At 32.5% G+C, this 13621-nt stretch overlaps 1 long non-coding RNA gene across 1 annotated transcript in view; it reads right to left on the bottom strand.

The window, feature by feature from the left end:
- Positions 1-9496: 9496 nt before the first annotated feature.
- LOC145276716 (uncharacterized) overlaps positions 9497-13621 on the bottom strand; it is a 6769-nt gene continuing 2644 nt past the window's right edge. Inside the window, exons 1-2 of the long non-coding RNA XR_013867999.1 lie at positions 10832-13621; positions 9497-10788 (exon numbers count right to left, since the gene is read on the bottom strand). The exon at positions 10832-13621 is cut by the window's right edge and continues 2644 nt beyond it. This is a non-coding gene — a long non-coding RNA (uncharacterized LOC145276716). The remainder of the gene's footprint in view (positions 10789-10831) is intronic.

Here is a 13621-nt window from a genome sequence, read left to right as displayed (position 1 = left end):
ATTTGAAAAGTGCAAACTAGAAAATTATATATACATTCAATAATGCGACACTGTGATGTAAAGAAAATATCATACACCAAAAATCACGTAAACTAATCAAGCTGTTTTATTTTTATAAAGGAAATCCCTTTTAAATGAATTTAAGATTTTTCAATACCTCCCTACATTAAAAATGATTTTCTAATATTTTGCAAAAGTTTGAATCATTTGGAATTATCTCCCTTCTCCTGCAAAATGGCGTCAAGAAATTGTCGATCATCATCTACATATATAAAAGCGAAAATGTGTGTGTGTGTGTGTGTGTGTGTGCATTTTTGTGCATGTTCGCCAAAGGCTTTTCTCACCGGGCTTCTCGGTCGGCTCACTTCTTAAAACTTTTTATATGCTGTCTAAATCGTAATATCTACAAGTTATGACCGAGGGTCACGTCTATTTTTAATTTGCCCGACTTTTACACACTATTTGAGATTTTTTTTTTTTGATTGCCGCATTTTCGTTACGCTTTTCAGTATAAAAATAGCGAAAATTGGCTTGCAGCTGTGTCAAGTTTCAAGGTCAAACATCACGCGACTTAACTTTCTCGCACCTGTCAATTTCACTTTATAAACGTTAACTTAAGACACTTATCACTTCCTAGATGGTTAGGTCTCAGGGTTTTTTTCCATTTTATTTCCACCTTCGCGTCAAGGCTTCAGAGTTCAAGCCTACTTTCCTACTAAAACTTTTTTTACTTTTACACCTCCAAACACCTGGCCAATGTTCTTTTTTTTTTTAAACAAGGTTGTTTTGACCCCGCCCCCAACACACACTCCTCCAAACACCCGGGCAACGCCGGATACCTCCTGCTGGTCTTTGATATAGATCTCACCTGTCTGTTTACATGTATGTATGTTTGTATGTCTGCCTAAAACTTTTGACAGACGCGTCAGAACATGACGAAACCGGTATCGTTTTAAACCTCAAACATCGAAGAATTGGCCAAAAACATTAATTCCTTCACCTTCAACAGTGCAGTTTTCTACAAGGAGAGGTCACTGTTTTCGCAGATATTTTCGAAAAGCATCCATTCTTTTCGATTGACTAGCCTTAAGTTTGACGTTCATCAATTCTGGTTTTGCGATGGGCGCAACAGCAAAGACGTCACTTTTTTTTACGTTCTTTTCCTCCTTCGCAATACGGGTTTGAGCCTGCCTACTGCTATTTTTTTTTTTTTTCAACACACACTTCCAAACACCCGAGCAACACCGGGCAGCCAGGCTAGTTTAGTAATAAAATCAGATTTGTTTTTTAAATAAAACTACTTGATCAATTTACATGCATTTTAGTGTACTATATTTTCTTTGCATCATGGTATGTACATCATAACAATTTTTCTTTAGTTTTTGGAATTTTTGTTTTTTTAATGAGGTAGGTGGAGTTATGAATTTTCACCAAAATTGACTTCCACACTAATCTATCTTTGGCCAGGCCTTTATTTATCCCTCATTCTCTCAAGTCATTTTAAATATTTGTTCAGGGTTTACTTCTAGGGAAAAAGTATCCTCATGCCAGGTTGTTCTGACAAACCCCTTTACAGAGAGACCTTAGACACTCGAGGATAGTGTTTAGTAGGCATTCAAGTTCTCTCCAGTAGGCATTCAAGTTCAGGTTTTTCCTGAATGTATATCCGTATGATCGATATCCTCAGATGATCAAAAAAAAAAAAAAAAAATGACCTAGCGTCATCTGTTACTCTTTTCCTTTCTTTTTATTTCAATGAATGAAAAATCCACGACACTCAAATAATGGCTGATGTTGTATTCTGCCCTTGTGGGAGACGTAAACAGTGACAAATGTACACCCGATCTTTCCTTCAAAGATCAAGATGGTTTTCAATCTGGTCTTGATAAAGCTTTTAGCAAAGCCACTTGTTTGCTTTGGCTTTTATAAAGCAGTAGCTTCATTTTTGTTTAACATTTAACAGTCAGTTTGGAATGAGATGATTACAGCTCGACAGATAATCTCAAACTCATTTATAAAGCGAAATCTTCATTTCTGCTTAACGCCTTTTACCAAATGGTCGGTTTGGAGAGATTCAAAAGGTAATCTTAAACTGACTTGATTTTAACAATTGCTATTCACACATGGCCTTCTATGCCTACGTCCGCACGACCACGCACCCCACTTCACGTGCCTTTCAGAAATGTCAAAACACAGAATAGTAATTTGTAATTTATCATCAAAAGCTAATTTGTCAGTGTGAAATAAAAGCAATATATTTTTTGTAGATCAACTGTGTTGTGATTTTTACTTTACTGTCAGTGTGTGTATATATTTGTACTAGATGTTAACATTTTTATAGACTGGACAAACTTGAACAACTGGCCACAGTGAATATGTGACAGCATGATGCAAGTCTAGACTGCAATGCTGATTTTTTTTTTTTTTTTTTTTTTTTTTTTTTTTTACACAGTGGTCACCACTTATCAAGGCCCAGAAGCCACTCAGGGATAAGGATTAAAGGGTTGGATAGGTAATCTGGTATTGTCCAGGATTGAGAACGTCAGAGTGAGCTGACATTGCTATTTCAACTGTTCTACAACTACTAACTCAAGAACTCTCATCCACTCTTTCAACGTGACCATACCATTGAAGTCTACTGCTCTGCATAGATCTATCTCTCTTGTTCAGAGTTAATTTTCCTTTGAGTTCTTCAGACCTTGTTGAGATAACTTGTCCTCTGGTGACTGGTCCTGTACAGTTCTAGGAGATCTATCCACCTAGGTTTTACCTTCATCTTTTGCAAAGGGGTTAGTTTATTGCTAATTGGCTGAGGTGCTCCGACCAAAGAATGTGAAATGGGGCTACCCAGGTATTTTTTGCAGGCCAGAGTGCTCCTCCTAGTGAGGAGATAACTAATATCATTTGTCTCCATGCTACAGGCAGTTTTCACTTCCATATCTCATCAAACTGCATGCACATAACTTGGTTGACACTGGTAATGCTATGCTGGTTAGTAATGGCAGAAGTTTCCTGAACTTACTCTATGCCTAATTCTTGCAATCATACTAGCACCTGCTCCATGCTCTAGAGAGAATTGGCTCGATAATAATGAATACAAAACCTGCTAGCATTTATATATTCTTTCAAGTAAAATTTATTGTACAAAACGTATTTGCAAATAAATGTAGTTGCAATCATAAATTTTTCACATTACAACAATAGCTATACTTTATGACTTTTCATGCAAGTTAAGCATCTTATATAGAATAAACATTTATAGAAACATTTTTGAAATTTAATTTCAAAATAATTCAGATTTTATGATTTGCATTTAATTTGGTTTTGGTTGTTTTATGGCATATCAACCCTTCTCAGGTAATTTAATGCCGAATTCAGTTATTTTTAATATGGTATTCATGTTACATCCAGTTATTTTGGAAATAGTATTCATGTTGCATCAAGTTATTTTGTAGAAGGTTTTTATTCTTCAAGCTTTTTGCATCTTCAATCGCTAGTTTGTTGTGTTTGGTTTGGTTGTTTTATAGTGGATTTTATCATTTTTGTTCCCTGCCATGCAGAACATGAGTTTTGCAGTGAGAAAGGGAAATAAGTTAGAGTATTAATGTTTGGTACATTTTAAGTTAGGAAACCAGTCATGAAGTGGGGGAGATAGAAAGAGAAAGGGGAAATGGGAAGAAAGTAAAAAGGGGAAAAGGTGGATTTTTGTTTTGGGTTTTGCAAAACAAAATTAAGTTTTGCAAAAGGAAGTGAAAAAACAAAAAGCAATGTTGGGTGCATTTCGTCTCAGGAAGCCAATATCTTCAGACAGCCTGATCTGGTAGCACCAGGCATATAATTTCAAGATGCGCGCACTCACACACATCCATATATATAAGTAAAAACTCAAATAGCTACTAGACACTGTCCTCGAGTGTCTAAGATCTCTCCATGCAGGAGTTTGTTAGATAAACCTAACATGAGAACCCTGACCAAATATTCAAAATAACATAGTATTCGCAGGTTTAAGAAGAAAAAAAAAAAAAAGTGCGGACTTTCTTTTTGGCGGCACTGTGTGTGTGTGTATATATATATATATGCACATATACACTTTTTGCTTCTTGTTATTTATTTACTCTTGATTCTTTGTGTCAAAGGAAGTCCAGATGTTTTGTTGAGCGGCTGAACAGCAAATGTTGATATTTACATTAGCTTTTGGTAACGTGAACCAGGAATCCTGCAAAGGTCTTTCATGTTAAGAGATATGCATTAAGAAAGGGCTTTGACATTTGTGGAGAGAGAGAGAGAGAGAGATTACAAGAATAAGGTTTTAATCATCAACAACTCAATATTTGAGTCTCAAGTTGCATTCAATATCATGTATCATTGTTTAGCATAGGAGTTAGAGTCAGAGAAAGAAGAAAAAAAAAAAAACGATATTAAGATGTTTGGCTTATTCACAATATTTCGACTGATGTAACTTCCAATGCTCTTCAAGTGAATCAATTCAAACTTGGCAACTAGAACCATGAAGTAAATAAAGGTTCCCGTTTCGAAATTCTGTATAAGTTCCCAAATTCAAAATATGTTTTCTTTTTAAAGCTTTGACGCCAAACTTGATTCACTTTCAGCCACATCATAACTCCACATATAGGGAGCGGCGACATTTTTTCTTTTTAGGATTAATCCTACCCTTACTCTTGATCCTCACTTTATAATGTGGAGTATTTTGCAAGGGAGGATTAGGTACCATTGTTTTAAATCTTTTGTACAATTTAACCGATGGACCGAAGATTGAACTTTGGCCTGTCGATCTATTAGTGAACCACTCTTACCATTTATGTTATTTAAGAGTATAAAGTCGATCTTGGGTCTACTTTCAGCAACTTCATAACTCTTACCTCCCTTATTTCGTCCTTTAGTTCTCATATTTCATGAGCAATGTTTCTGATAAAGGGTGAAGAATTGTTTTCTCGGTCGGAATCTATTCATATAAAACTTATTGTTAGTTTTTGAGCTTGAAGTGTTTTTTATTTTAGCTCCTTACATCAAGGATGCTTCATGCCTTGTCTGGAGCGATTTACATAAAAAAAATAATATAAATTGCCACAGAGATGTAAGGGGTTACTGTAATGTAAAGGCCAGATTTACAGTGGATATCTGAAGTGGAGAGTTGTGCACATCACATTGAAATTTGTTCACATTACATTTAAATTTGTTGGTTCAGTCAAGGAAACGGAGAACAAGGAGGCATATTTCAAAGGCAAGCGATCCAAGAAAAGAAGTAATTTGAACCAAAGTTTGGCATTTTTTAATCTCTACGATGAAGAGGTGAGATTTTGCTGCTAATCAAGTTTAGCAGAGGTATTTATACTGATGGGGGAGGGAGACAAATGGTAGAAAACCTCATACACCTGCCATATTTTTATGTCATACCTTCATGCATGGAGCATTGATGCTCTATCTGGATTGATGCACAATCCACTAGTCTTTTCCTCTTGGGCAAGATGCAAAAGACAGTTTCTAACTTAATAAGTACCACATGGTCTACCAAACTCCAACCCCTGACCCATCATCGCAATGTTATATCCCTGCGCTTGTTTTACAAATACTTCAACAAAATGTGCTCCAACGAATACTCTTCAATGTCTAACAATGTTGTAATATTTTAACTCAGACCCATACATTGCAGGGTGGAACTATATATTTTTCGCCATAGAAAAAACATGATTCCATTTCCGTTGGATGAAAACTGGTTTTCTTTTGTTGCAGACCATCCACTAGTTGGCCAGTTGTGTACAAATCCCAAGATCGGTAGGAGCCTTCTACCATGTCTGATAGTGACAATGTTCAGTGAGTGAGATTGGAGATGCGCCGCTGTACAACTCATGTTCTTTACCCATCCAAATTATGACAACATGAACATTGAAAGAATCCTCAAAATGCACCACTAGATTGCCACAAACAACAGGGACGTGCCCAGGGTGATGAAAACAGTTTCCAGCCACAGTTATGGTTTCTGGTGTAGTTTCAAGTGAGGGCCACATCATGCCATCTCAATCTTCAAAGTCGGCTTGAAAGTCAACACCAAAGTGTACCTTGATATGCTGAAGAGTGTGGTGATTCTCTTGTACAATCAGGTGGTCACTGGCAGACCTTGGGTGTGGCACCGGCCCAAAAGTACAAAGAAACCCAGGTTTGTCTTCAGAAGGAGTGCTATAACTTTGCACCTTTCTCTCACTAGCTTCCCTCCTTCCCTGACCCTGCTGGACTACTTTGTTTGATCATACGTCGAGAACATCACCAATATAACCCCCCACAACACCAAAGCCAGCCTGCCATCTGCTGATTATTTGTCGAGCTTCCATTAATGCTTGTGGAAAAGGTGTGCTCCCAATTCCAGACCCATATCGAGACAGTGATTGAGGCTGAAAGTGACTACATTGAATAATGTCCGCTCTACTACATAATCAAGTTACCTGAATAGATTTTTTCAATAAGTTTTAAAATTAAGCTGTAGTGTTGTTTTCTTAAAGGGACAACTTTATTGTTCCACCCTGTAGATATGAAAGTCTTGCAAAGAAACAAAAGGAAAGAAACTTAACCTAGCTTTTTTTGTAGTTGAAATAAAAGGCATTTATTTATGGTACTTTCCAAACAATACATTGATCTTGTTTTAAGAGTCTCTTAGTTCATCATGTAGTTAACAAAACTCTGCCATGTCAAACACATACTTTTTCTCCTCCTGTGTCGACATGTCTGTTCCACTCCATTCACTGCCACGTTTTTTTTTAATCTCTGCTTTTCTTTCTGCAGCTTGCACCAACTACATATTCGTCCAACCATTTTTTTTTTTGTTCAAAGTTCCGATTGCATCTTGTTTTAAAAATTCCTCTTGCATCGACCCATGCTTCAAAGTCCTCTGCTTTTCTTTCCCTTCTCTTCCTCCGCTGTGACATCACCTCTCACACTAGCTTGCTCATTTGCATATGTGAGATGCTGCTGCTACACATGCATCATCAGTTCTGTTACAAACAGAACTAAACTCAACAAGCAGTAAAATCACACCCCTTCACTGAAGAGATCCCCAGATGCTGGAGGGCTTTCTACTCCAATAGTTTCTTTCCTTAAAATTCTTGCTTTTAGAATCTCCCCACCTACTCCCCTGATTATACCAACATGCAAAAATTTAAATGTAATGTGAACAAATGTGTGCAACCACTAAGTTTTGCTGTTCTCTGATCAGGGGAGGGAAAGTGTGGTGTAAACACCTATAATTTTGCAGGTTTTTTTTTTTTTGTACAAAGGAGTTACCACGTACCAAGGTCCAGAAGCCACTCGAGGATAAGGGTTAATGTATGTATTGTAGTCATTCAAACAGTCACATAATAATCTTTTGTGGTAGAAATTTAGTTTAATTAGATTATTTACAAGGACAATTCAATAAGAACTTATTTACGTTGGGCTTGAAGATGACAATATTGTAGTCAGCTGGAAAGCAAACCAATGGAACAGAGTTCCAGAGGCAGTGATTTTGGCTAGATGAGTGTTTTTTGTGAAAGATAGGCGAGGGGAGGGGACCATAAATTGGAGCTCAGTCAAATATTTGCCATGAAAATAGCGATAGAGCAGAAACAGGCTCGGAACATCTTCTGTGGAAAAGAGGTTGCAGAGAAGAGAAAAGGGCATCGCTTACTAGATTACAAAGTCTGTTTTTAACTCTGTCAAAGCAGGATAACAAATATCTGAGACTAACAAAGAGTACTTCATGCAGACCACATGTTCTTGAGGTGCAATCTTTGCAAGCTCTAAGCAGAAGTTCAACTTGTAGCCATATTACCACAAGCAGCAATGGCAACAAAAAGCTGTCATTAGCAGTATTTTGAATCTATGCTTATTTTCTTAGCTGAGCTCTGATTGGTACAAACATTTAATTGGTTTACCTAATCAGAAACAGGCTTTCAAGCAAACAGAGCATAGACCCAAGTTATAAAAGACAGCAAGCATTGCGATATTTCCTCTATTTAGACACCAGACGACACAGCTAGCTGACTCATCCACAGAATTTCTTTCGCCCTTTAAACTTCTCTTTAGCTTTGGATCTGACAAGAAACTCAAATCCAACATGGCAACAGCTGCACACACGCTGACTTAATGTAACACACGTGTTCTGTGGAAGATCATTGATACTTGATATTTTTCACAGAAAAAGAGGTTAATGTAGTTATTTTGCTCGTTATAATTTCCTATTTTCCAGAATTATTTGAATATTAACGCAGCTTTTTCTTTTTTTTTTTTTGCAAAACCATGCCTGAGCTTTCCTACAATGCATTTTGAAGAACTACTGACATATTCCTCTCCACTATTTCGCTTCCGTTTTGCTGTTTCTCTTTCCTACTAGTCAAGCTTTCTTGTTCTCTTTCTTCCAGCCATATTTAAGGGGCTTCCAAAATTAAATTTTTTTTATAATGTTCAACTTTAATGAACAACAATGACGTTAGTGCTCGTTGATTTGCAAGTCTGGAAAAATCAAAACAAATAGAACATAATTAGGTTCTTTAACTTAAAGAAAATCTATGGTTTTAAATATCCACATTTCAACAGATGTATATCAAATATTCAAATACTTATTTTCATAGAAATACTTTGAATTCAGCCATGATATTTTGTGATTAGATTCTCTTTAATATTTTATGTGCCTTGTGACAAAAATCTAAAAATTTCAACTTTTAGTGCTTACGTCGTTCTGCCACCGAACGCATCATATATATCTATACAGACATGGCCTGATTTTACCACAGAATACATACAGACTTTTTCATAATATGAACTCTTGATTACTCTACATAAAGGATATTTATCCTACACATAAACATTCTAAACTTTTGCTTGTTCAGAATTCTGAACATAGTATTCTCTATCATATACCCTCTTTCTATTTTCTACATCTATCCACTGGATTCCCAAGCACCAGCTATCCCGACTTGAAGGTAAATTGCTTGTAGACTTTCAGTAGACAACGTTTCCTCTCTTTCTTTTTTTTTGATGTTAACGAAATTACTAATAAACTGGTTTTAAATATTAGAAATGGACTTTGTCCTGTTTTTATAGACTCAACAAACAAATAAACAACAAAGAAAAAAAGAGAAAAAATGGATTTCTTTTTGTGGTTGTTTATATTGGTGATCATTTAAGCCAATAAATTTCAGGCGAAAACATTATGTACTTACGTGTCATGTCAAAATTAGTGTAAATTCTAACAATTATGAAAAATTATCCAGTAGAAAAATTACAAGTAAAAATAGAATTTATCGCATTGAGTTTTATTGGATGTTTTTATGTGGAACCAAGTCAGTGTGAAAAATAAGGGAGATAAACCTTCTTAAATTGATAATTTTTGGAATTTATACTAATTTTGACATGACATGTAAGTATGTAATGTTTTCACCTGAAATGCGTTTGCTTTAAAAAGATCATCAATACAAACCAGCATCTTTTTTTTTTAATAAAAAAACAAAACAAATAAAATTATTTAATGGTTGAAATTTCATCACTGATTTTTTTTTATTGTCATTTGTTTACATACAAGTTATATGTATACAAATTCAAATAATAAAAAAAATGATTGCTTGATAACAATTATATTGATAAACACATTTCCCCTTTTTAAAATGGACTGTACTAAAAAAAAAAATTCACTTAGGAAAATGAAGGGGTTAATTAAAAGTAAAAAAAAAAAAAAAAGAAAAAAAAAAGATTAAGATTTGAGTTTGATTTTAGGTTGATGGACCGGTGGGCAATATTAGGAGTGTGTCAAAAATCCTGCACTTTTATTTATTTATTTTTTTATTTAGAGAGAGAGAGAGTGTGTGTGTGTGTATGTGTGTGTGTGCAAAAGCAAGAGACCGAATGCACAAGTAAAACATTGTTTTTCATTCAGTTGTATCATTTGCACACACCTAGATATGTAGGTAATTTGTAAAATCAATAAAAGAAATGTAAAAAGCAAAAAAAAAAAAAAAAAAAAAAATTAAGGTCAAAAGTTCATGAAAACATACATGCACACACACTCAAATGCAGAGTAAGTAACATTAGATTTTTTTTTTAATAATAAATCAAGGTTGATGGTTTCCATGGAAAAAGTACAGAATAATTAACACCTGAGAATTCGTAAAAAAACAAACACATAATTTATATAAAACACATTAAAATAAAATCTTCTGAAGAACAAACCTAGTAATAAGATGTGGAAACGATTTGTAAGATGTCTTTTTTTTAATAATGAAAATATAGAATAGATAAGATGTGCAAGAAATTGTAAACAAAAGAAAATATGGTGGAAACTGCCTAGTTTTAATGTGTGAAAACAATTATTTTTAAGATATTTTTAAATGATAAAAAAAATCTTACAAATCGTTACCCCATGTTAAAATTAGTGAGTTTGATAAAAACATTTCATTCAAATGCGCTTTGTATAAATTATTTTTTTGTTTATGACTTTTCTAGTATAAAAAAAAACAAAAAACAACAAAAAAAACCCCAAGAAATTCATATTTATGACCTTTAAAACAAATGATTCTTCACGATTCAAATTTTGGCAAAGTTGCATTATAGTTACCAACAACAACAGAAAGAAAGGGTAGGTGAAGAAAAATTTACAACAAATAACTTTAACCAAATGCAAGAAAATTTGATCTTTTGATCTGGACAGCTTTTCAGTTTTGGAACAGTTTTAGTGTTTCTAATGTTAAAATTTGTATCACAGCCTAAATATTTTAGTGTTTCTAATGTTAAAATTTGTATCACAGCCTAAATATTTTAGTGTTTCTAATGTTAAAATTTGTATCACAGCCTACATGGTCATTGTAGGGATTTAAGATGGCTGCCACTTTTTTTTTTTTACTAGCCTAATGTTTAACTGAAAAATCGAAAATTGAACAAAAATACAATCAATAACTCATCAATCGGTTGAAAATTAAATATTTGAATAAGCTGTATATTTTTTAATTTACTGAAAATATTTTTAAGTTCTTTGTTTCAAAATACTTTGTACTATAAGAACACTTCTGGCGTCACTAAGTTGTCCATGTTTCTACAGATCACTGAGTCTGCAATACAAATTCTAACATTAGGAACACTTTAAAAAAAAGTTGTAAAACTGAAAAGTTATACAAATCGATAAAGTCAAATTTTCTTTCATTTGGTAAAAGTTATTTGTTCTAAATTTTTTTTATCCTCTTCTTTTGTTGTTAACTAATGTACAATTGACTGGATTTCTAAAGTTAAAAACAGAAATCATGTGTCACATAACCTGAAACACTTCCGTGTTGTTATAAAATTAAGGGGGAAAAAGTAATTTAAATTGATTACAAAAAAAGTAATTCAAATTGCTTACAAAAAAGTAATTCAAATTGCTTATAGAAAAAATTCGTTTAAATTGCTTATAAAAAAAAGTCGTTTAAATTGCTTATAAAAAGGTTGAAATTAATTTATCACATAAAATTCGACTTCATATTCTGGTCATGCAACATTTGTTCCAACATTAAAAAAGTCAAACATAAAAATTCGTAGTAAATAGTATTCACTAAATATCCTCGCTTGCGTAAGAACAGTTTTTTTTATGTAAAAAAAAGAAAAAAAAAGAAAAAAAAAAAAGAAAATTTAAAAAGAAAATCACTATCATTATATACTATAACTTTTTTTTGATAAAACTTGAAATTTGAATGCAAAATTTATCCTGTTTAAGGAGTTAACTTTTCTGATTCTTTTCTAGTGGGATTTGAAAAATATTTTTTAGCATTTAAAAAATGTTATTACACACAAAAACAAACTTCTTCACATACACAAAAAAAATTAAAATTTGTTTTATGGGAAAATTTTTTTACCGGAATTTAAGCAAATTATACACAGTCGATAATTTACTAAATTATTGAAATGATGAAAAAGTTTTAATTTTTCAATTTTAAATTCCCTTTCAAAAGATTTTTTTTATGTCTCTATGGTTGAATAATCTAATTATTTAGCAAGATGTAATTTTTATTAAAACAATTTTAAATTCAACATTAGGAAACGATCTGTAAGATCTTTTAAAACAGAATAGTTAACACCAAAAACTCATAAAAGAAAAAAAAAAAAGAATAAAGAAAAAGAATGACTGAAATGTGCAAAAACGATTTTTAAATAAAATAAAATCTTACAAATCATTTCCATACATTACAACTAGGCAGGTATGTCAGAGAATTTCATTGTAATGCGTTTTATGTAAATTGTGATTTCTTGCTAAAAAAAAAAAAAAAAAAATTAATACCAGTTTTTAATTATTTGAAAATAAAACAAAACATGCATGTAGAAAATAAATTTTTCTATGTTATAATAAAATTTATTAGCTTTAAAAAAATTAATTTTAAATTTTCTTTTTGAGAGAAAATGTAAAAATAATTGTTAATACATGGTTTTGAATTTTTCAAACTTCCCAGCATCAGTTTTTTTTGTACAAAATTTGGCTGTACCTATGCAATCGATAAAACGAAAATATGAGATCATTTTTTTTTAATCTAATTTGTCTCATTTGGTGTCGATTAGTGAAAGAATGAAAACAGTTAAAATATTTTGATACTTTCAAAGATAGAAATTTCATTTTTTTTAAATCAATTTCAAAAGAAAATCTATTTAGAATTGTTTAGAATAGGAAATTCCAAAATTGGTGTTAAAAAAAAATTCTTTAAGCAAATATCTAAAAAGATGAGAGAAAATATCCAAGAGTTTATGAAAGAAAACAGTCAAGTTCTTAAATCTTTAAATAGCGTTAGAGATGGTTTGAGATTTATAGAATGAAAAAAAAGAAAAAAGAAAATAATTGATATTTTTGAATGGAAAAAAATTACATAAAAATCAAACTTCTTTGTTTAAAAAAAATGATCTGAAAAATAATTCTATTTTTTTTCTCACTTTTCAACACTCTGTGAATGTCTCATTGAAGTTTTATAAGCAAATAAAGATTTCAAAACTTTGAAAATTTAGCTTTACTTCTGACTGATATTTCCATATGGTCTTATACTAAGATTTCTAAAGTGTCCCATAATAAAGGTACTATTAATAAGATTTCAAAAGGGTATTATAATATTCATAAAGTGTATTACAATAATGACAATCTTACTCTCTTCAGTATATTGAGAACAAATGGTTAATATGATGTAAAAATATGATCCCCTGGATTTAAATTTTTTTAAATTTTCATCCCAAAAGTGTGTGTGTGGGAGGGGATTTTTCTCCAATGCCCAATATTTACTTGAAAAAGCAAACCTTTTCAAAAAGGACGCATACCTTGATTAAGTATAAAGAAACAAACCAGTGAAAACATTTCTAGCAACTGGCTTCCAAGCTAATTCTTAGATTTCACTTAAAAAAAAAACAAACCCAGATCCAATTGCATCTAACAACATATTATTAATCAACCACATTTGATTGCTAGCATTTTTGTTTTATTTCTATAACATCTGTACAAGTTGTAGAATGATATTGTCATCACATTTCTGCCAGTTTATTCTAATCTAGTAAAAAATCCAATTTTTAACTCATCGGAAAATTCAAGTGTAGAAATCGATTTCAGTAAAGTTCTGAATTTTTTTAGATGAGAGCTGAT

The sequence above is a fragment of the Euprymna scolopes genome, chromosome 5, assembly GCF_053919585.1.
Source record: "Euprymna scolopes isolate OS-2025 chromosome 5, ASM5391958v1, whole genome shotgun sequence".
Lineage (NCBI taxonomy): Eukaryota > Metazoa > Mollusca > Cephalopoda > Sepiida > Sepiolidae > Euprymna > Euprymna scolopes.
The sequence above is the reverse complement of the archived record's forward strand: the minus strand, read 5'-3'. Positions and strand labels throughout refer to the sequence as shown.